General features: G+C 37.4%; 1 pseudogene; it reads left to right on the forward strand.

Annotated features, from left to right (window-relative positions):
- Nucleotides 1–7,932, forward strand: part of LOC100955318 — a 315,223-nt pseudogene that overhangs the window by 6,911 nt on the left and 300,380 nt on the right.

Genomic DNA, 7,932 nt, shown 5'->3' on the forward strand with positions numbered 1-7,932 from the left:
GATGTTTGTACAGTTTTAGCTGCAGGACATTGGCCTTGGGGAACAAATTGGGCCCAGTGGGATAGAATACTTTGCAAATACTGTAGCTATCTCGTAAAAATTATTTGCTTAATTTTTGTCTTGACTCTAGAAAACAGAACAATCAGTAATGTTTTTAAGCAAAAAGTCATCAAAATTATTTAAATCCTCTATTGGTTTGGCCCCATGTAATTAACTCTTGTTCTTTTTGAAGTTGGGTTAGCAATCCTCATGAATGTACCAGATTTTTAACTGGACTTCTAGAAATTTTTACCTAGTGCAAACATACAACATTCAAAGTTATCAGAAACCTGTCTTTGAGAGGACTTAACATTGGCCTTTCCATGACTTTTCCTGAAGACTAAGCAAATTTTGGATGGTAGGTGATTATAGAAGAAGAATCAAAGTAACATAATAATGTTGTTAATGTAATAACATTACTTATGTTATGATTCTAAAGAAGAATCAAAGTAACATAATAATTATCTGTGAATGACAAAACTCTTAGAATAGCTATGGTTAAAGGCACAAAAAAATTTGGCTATTTCTCTGCCATACAACAATTTAACTAATAATCATAATTACTACAGGTAATATATTCTAAGACATATAAGAATTTTAGGAACCTCATATAATTTTGGAACATAATAGCATATTTACATAAATGTAGCTTAAAGAAAATGAAATACCATTTCATATTTGATGTTTCTTGTGTAATTTAAACATACAAAATCCTACTCTGTCTTTCTTGGACTTTCAGGGGCCCTCATCAAAAGAGTCAGTTTGACATAATTTGAAATTTTGATTTTGGAAACCTTTCATATATCAAAGGTTTAAAAGTCTTGCTCAAAATAGAATCATAAGTCACTGTAAGATGATTGTCATTTATTTAATCAAGAGTGATAGTCATCAAAAGATTTTACAGGAGCCAAGTGTGGTGGCTCATACCTGTAATCCCAACACTCTGGGAGGCCAAGGTGGGTGGATTGCCTGAGCTCATGGGTTGGAGACCAGCCTGAGCAAGAGTGAGACCTCATCTCTAAATATAACTGGGTGTTGTGATGGACACCTATAGTCTCAGCTACTTGAGAGGCTGAAGCAAGAGGATCACTTGAGCCCAAGAGTTTGACGTTGCTGTGAGCTGTGACACCACAGCACTGTACTGAGGGTGACAAAGTGAGACTCCATCTCAAAAAAAAAAAAAAAAGATTTCAGAGTCTACCTACTTAATGTAGCCATTGCAGACCTCCTACTCATCCTCTGCCTCTCCAAATAAGGTATCACATTAACTAAAACAAGTGGACACTAGACTTGGTTCTGTTCAAGATTGTGGGAACACTATTTTATATGAACATGAAAATTAGCATTGTTTTGCTTGGATTCATCAGTTTGAATCATTACATAAAATCAATAGGTCTGTAAAATAATAGAAGGTAATAACAACCACACAAAGTATTTATATTTGCTGTACAGTATGGACAATTGCACTTGCTGGATTTTTAACCATGATTATTTTAACATTTACGAAAGGAGGGCATAATTCCACAATGTGTTTCCATTATAGAGATAAGCATAATACAAAAGGAGAAGAAATTCTTTTTTTTTTTTTTTTGAGACAGAGTCTCATTATGTCACCCTTGGTAGAATGTTGTGGCATCACAGCTCACAGCAACCTCAAATTCCTGGGCTTAAGAGATTCTCTTGCCTCAGCCTTCCAAGTGGCTGGGACTACAGGTGCCCGCCACAATGCCTGGATATTTCTTTTTGTTGTCACTATTGTTTAGAAGGCCCAGGATGGGTTCAAACCCACTAGCCCCGGTGTATGTGGTTGGCACTCTAGCCACTGAGCTACAGAAGACAAGCTTGGAGAAGAAATTTTTAACTTTATTCTTATGGTGATGATTTGGCTAATTTTCCTACTAATAATCTTTTCATATATTAAGATTGGTAAGAATCTATTCAGGATTTCTAAATGGAGATTAAAATTTCCTAATTCTAGTAAATATGCCATTATGGCCCACAATTCCTTTATTGTACTTACCATTTTCACTGTATGTTTTGTTCCCTATCATGACTTTTTATTCACCTACATTTCTTCACAACTAAATGTATCATCTTGCTACTGGAAGGAAATCGTTCACAGAGCCAATGAGATCATGCTGGTTCTCTCATCTTTCAATAGCTGCTTAGATCCAGTCATGTATTTCCTGATGTCCAGTAACACTTGCAAAATAATGTGCTACCTTATTTATAGATAATTTAAAGGTGAAGTAAGCAGGTGTGAGAGTACTTCAGAATTTAAACCAGGATACTCCTTGGATGATACATCTGTGGCCCCCAAAATGCAGTTTACTTCTAAAAGTACTTGAGGTAAACATACTATAAGAATGATACAATATAGCGTATTAATTCTTTTAAGAACTAAATAGTGAAACAAAATGCTAGCATTTATAAACTTTGTTCTTCTCAAGGCTCTGTTTGTATTTGTGGTATTTCATTTACTTAATTGTAAACTATTTCAAGGCAAAAAAAAAAAGCTTATATTCATCGTTATATTTTAAATCTGTATATAAAATCTTTTGAAAATACTTTGTTAATGTATCACTCTTAACACAGATCATAAAGTTAAGTGAAATTCATGGCTTTAACATCAGAATAATTAAAGGAAGTACCATAGTTTCTCAAGTCACTAAAGTAGTTATTCAAATCAAGCACTTGATTCTATTTCAAAGTGTGTTTAAAAGTAAATGATTTGAGGACTGACTTAAAGTGTCAGAAAATTAATGTTCATTTGTCATTTTAAAAGCTTATTTAATTTGCCAGTATGTTCATTTATGCCTAAACCTCTATGAAAGATGAAATGATAATAAAAATCTAATGAAATTAAAAATTGTTGAAGTAGAGAAAAAGCTGAAAGCTGCGAGACACAACAAACGTTGAATCTTCGAATAAAAGTTGGAGAAACTTTACTTAATTTAACTTAAATTAAGCAGGAAATAGGTTATAGAATTAAAATCAAAATGTCTTGGGATATCATTAAGAGCAAATTAGCACTTTTAGAAAACTTCCTATTTTAGTTTTTCTATTTTTTTTTTTTTTTATTGAATGGTAACTATGTACATTAATGTACTTCTGGGGTACAGTGTGGAGTTTTCACACACAATCTGAAACACTTCCATCAAACTGGTTAACATAGCCTTCATGTCATTTTCTTAGTTATTGTTTTAAAATGTTCACATTCTACTCTTAGATTCACTTGTACCCTTGTAAGATAAACCTCAGAAGTGATCCCTCCAATCCCCCTCCCTCCACCTATTCCCCTCTCCTCTCTCCCTCCAACTTCCTTATTTTAATTAAGAATTTTTTTCTTTTAAATGTAGCCAGCTTAATCATGCACAAAATTTCTATATAAATTCCCTTTCACAAACTTCATTAGAACTTACACAGGTCACCTAAACATTCTTGGACTTTTGGTCTTGTCCTAGATGTCACCTTTTTGAAATAACCAGTCATTTTATTTTTGAAAAAACAATTCACTACATAAGATACTTCTCCACACAAAATTATTTTCTTTTTTGTTTAACCTTCTTTATCAAAAACATATTTTTATATTCATAAGTTTTTATATCTCCCTCTTCTATTTATTGATTCCATTCAGTCTTGTTTCATTTTCTAAATTCATATATTAAGTTAATTTCTAAATAACTCCTGAATTAAACAACATTATTTTTTTCTTGCTAAAGAACACATCTTATGTCTTTCTTAAATTTTTCTTCAAAAATATCACTTTTTATATTTTTTTGGGCCACTTTGTATATGTATAGTATCACATACATTAACCAGAAATTTTAACTCACAGTGATGTAAGCCTTACTGACACCCTAGAAAGTAAGAAATAATTGTCTGTAATGTTACATGTGTCAATATTTTGCAAATGAAAAGCATTTTATAATTTTTATGCATGTGCTATCATTAAGTCTCTATATAATGCCTCAAGGGGAGGAGATAATGAACTCTTAGAGTGGACCGGGAATTGTCAAAAGGCCTTTTTAGATATCGAGGAGAAGTTTGTGACTTCCCCAGCATTGTGGCTCCCAGGTATAAGAAAACTCTTTTATCCTTTCATGCATGTGAGGCAAGGAATAAGTCTGAGAGTATTAACTCAGGACATGGAAAATATTAAGATACTTGTTGCTTATTTTTTTAAAGCAATTTGGATAGGCTTCTTGCTATCAGGCTGCTGCAGCCACTTGCAACCTGCTTCAAGAAACAGAGACATTTACATTAAGCCAGCTCAACACAGTGCTCCTCTACTGAGTGTTCCCCTGGCCGGAACAGAAAAGGGGATATTGGCTACCTTCTGGGAGGCTCAGCAGACATCAGGCCATCCTTTTAGACAACCCAAATGCAACACTGAGAGTGTTCTCTACTTTAAATTCTGCCATCATACTTCCTCAAATGCCATATGAAACTGGTCTGACAGTTCCCTAATAATTGGACAAGTTTATTCCATCTAACCAGATCTGACAGACAAATCCCTGGAAAGCCCAAACCTAGAGATATTTCCTGATAGAAGCCGTTTTATGAGTTACAGAGGACAGAGGCCTGGGCATGTAGTGGCAATCCATTGACCAACATTACAGGCCAAAACACTCCCCTCTGGAACCTCAGCACAGAAGGCAGAACTCACAGCCTTGTCACAGCACCCCAGGTAGGTAAAGGAGAGTGGGTGACCATGGACACAGACTCTAGGTTGCTTCTTCTGTTTTCATGCTAATGGGGCCATCTGGAAAGAATGGGAACTTCCACATTCCTGTTTTAAGGAAATACAACATGTTAAAGAAATCTTACCTTTGCTGGATGCATTTTAGCTCCCAAGAAAGTAACTATGGTACATTGTCTTGGACATCAGCAGACAGAGACTTTGCTGGCAAGGGCCAATCATTGGGCAGATCAAGCCACAAAGAAAGCAGCAGGAAAAAGGCTCCCAAGACTTTACAGATGCTCTTGCTGCCTAAAGTAGATCCTGGCCCTGAACCTCCTACATACTCAGAGGAGGACTTGAAAAGAGGGCTCAACTGGGGGGTTGACTCCAATCACAGGACTCAGGGTGTGTGAATACACAATGAGACAATAGTTCTGCTACCCAAATGTCTTATAAATGACACTGTCAAGCATATTCGTGATTGTACCCCTTATGGCAGGAATGCCACCTTACAATGGATGCAGATGTATACTATTGGTACACATACAAAAAGACCATTCAGGAGGTGATAGAAAAGTGTCTTCTCTGCGCACAGAATAACCCTACAACTAGCCCACTTCCCCTAGCACAAGGTGTTCAGGCCAGGAGTGAAAGGCCGACAGATGACTGACAAACTGATTTCACTATGATCCCAAGGGCAGCAGGAAATTTCAATTATCTACTTGTGTTTGTGGATACCTTTTTGGACTGGGTTGAGGCTTTTTCTTGCCAGACAAAAAGAGCTTCTGAAGCCACAAAGACCTTAATAAAACAGATCATTCCTCAGTTTGGAGTACTGGTTTGCATTCAGGATGCTGCTGCTGCTGCCTTTGTGGCCCAGAACATGTAGGATGTTTCCCAAGCCATCAGTATGACTTGGAATCTCCTCACACCCTGGAGACCACAGCCCACTGGAAATACTGAAAAGATGAATCATACTATAAAAAATGTCTTTTTTAAATACTTGACAAGAAACTAATCCCTGGGATAAGGCAGTGCCTGTTGCCCTACTTAGAGTAAGACTGGCCCAAGAAGCAGACTCAAGTCGTGCCCTCTTCAAATTCTGTATAGGAGACACTTCCTGTGCTCTAGCTGTAGACTACAGGATCTCAGTAGCTCACCCATTAAAGAGTTAGATACCAATGGATATATACAGTCCACAGGTCTGACTCAGCTGTTCATGAGTTTGCTTCTAGCAGGTTGTGGTTCCCAGTGGATGTTCCCTTAATTGCATCTGTCCTGCAGGCTGGGTGCTGCTTAGGACTTGGAGAAATCAACATCCTGAGGACAACCTGAAGCCCCAGTGAAAAGAGCCCTATGAAGTCTTCATGGTGACCTAGACCTCTGGCCATCTCACAGGACTGACTATTCACTATGACAAATCTGACTATTCATCATAGTCAGATGAAGCCAGCCCCACTGACTCTGGGCCCAGTGAGAGTCAGTCACTGAAAAATTGAGAGAGATACCAGGTTCTCATGAGTGGACGAGTGAGCCCCTGACAGATTTTAAATATATCTTCAAGAAAAACTCTAACTAAGCTGTTTATCTTCCTGATAGAATTTAAATGAAAATATGTATTAGTTTGTTTGAAATCATTATCTTTAACATCATAGGAATCTTTGATTTTAGCAAAGATAAACTATCCCAAACTATTGTGATAGGGAGAAATATGATTGTTGGATTTGCCAAAATCTTTCCAAAAACATCTGCCATCTGTGACCCCTGTTACTGACTTTTTAGATGTCCCTCACGTGACCACTCACGTAAATCTTCCTGAGTCCCTGACCACTTTTCAGGCTCAGTTGATTACACATCAGGGTACCCCTCCCTCATGTTTTGACTTGTCCCAACTTCTGTAGATCAATCAAGAACAGGGGCCCAAGGGATCACCTCGATTCCTAGCTTATTGGACTAAAAATGTAACCTGGATCAGAGAGAGTATTGCGTTAAGAGATGTCAGCTTTATGCTAACAGGTAATGTATCTGAAATACCATACACATGGATTTTGGAAGGATTGTTAATATCACAACTCTTGGTTTGATTCAATGCTGGCTAAACTTGCTGTGAATGAATCCATAAATGAATACACCCTTATGTACACACACCCAAGATAAATGTTTGTTTGTGACATGCATGTGACCCCTCCATCACTAGGGTGGACCCATTGTTGTATAGACAGTCTGAACATATAAAGCTCTTGCATGCTGGGTCACTTAATAACCCCTTTTACTCTCTTCCCCCCAAATGAGCATGTTCTCCAGCCCTCCCCCAAAGACTTAAGAGAGGGTGGCCAAGAAGATACCATGACACCTGGTGGCAAAGCTTGCTGGGATTTCTCATTCCTTGTTATGAAGTGTATTCTAACACAGACATGACTGGAAATCTGTCTGTGCCTCTAGGACTGATGGCAGAAAAAACTGCAAAGACCTTTACAGCTCAACAAAGTTCCCTCAATTTGCTAGGTCACATAGTCCCAGGTAATCAAGCAGTGCTAGATTTCCTGTTGGTTAAACAAGGAGGACTGGGAGGTATTAAATCCTACCTGCTGTATCTATATAAATACCTCAAGAGAATTTGAAAGATGAATAGAAAAAATTTCCCAACAAGCTGTGTGGCAACAACAGATGTCTAGTAGTGACCCCAAGTCTCATTGTTTTGCGAGGTTATTCACTTGGATTCCCCAGAACTTCAGTTCTTCAGGGACCCCTGAAGCTAGGAATCTCATTTCTTTTCTAGGGCTCGTTACATACCTCATAGTCTGCTGTTCACCTAAATACTGTGCTAAGGCTGTAAATGAGAGTACTCATGCTTTTGTCATGAAAAACTTAGGTCTTCAATTAGCCACCTGTGAAAACTTGCAGACAACTGCAAACACATTTCATTTCTGTTATCTGGGGCTCAACTCCCAATATTCCCCCTGTCAGCAGGAAGAAGCCAAACAGGTCATCTGTCATTTTCCATCTCATTAGCTCACATTTCAGAGATGAGATGGGATCAAGCCCAGAAGAAAGAAAAACTGCCCTTTATAAAATTAATAAGAGGCAACAAGGCAGGAGAAGTATGATATGAACCTGAACTCTGCAAAGGTACAGGCATAGGTTAAAAAAAATAATTACTTGCCAATGTTCCATAGCTTGATTTCTTTTTTTTTCTTTTTTTTTTTTTT

This window comes from Otolemur garnettii, unplaced genomic scaffold, assembly GCF_000181295.1.
Source record: "Otolemur garnettii isolate 467f Iridium unplaced genomic scaffold, OtoGar3 scaffold00031, whole genome shotgun sequence".
NCBI classification, from domain to species: domain Eukaryota; kingdom Metazoa; phylum Chordata; class Mammalia; order Primates; family Galagidae; genus Otolemur; species Otolemur garnettii.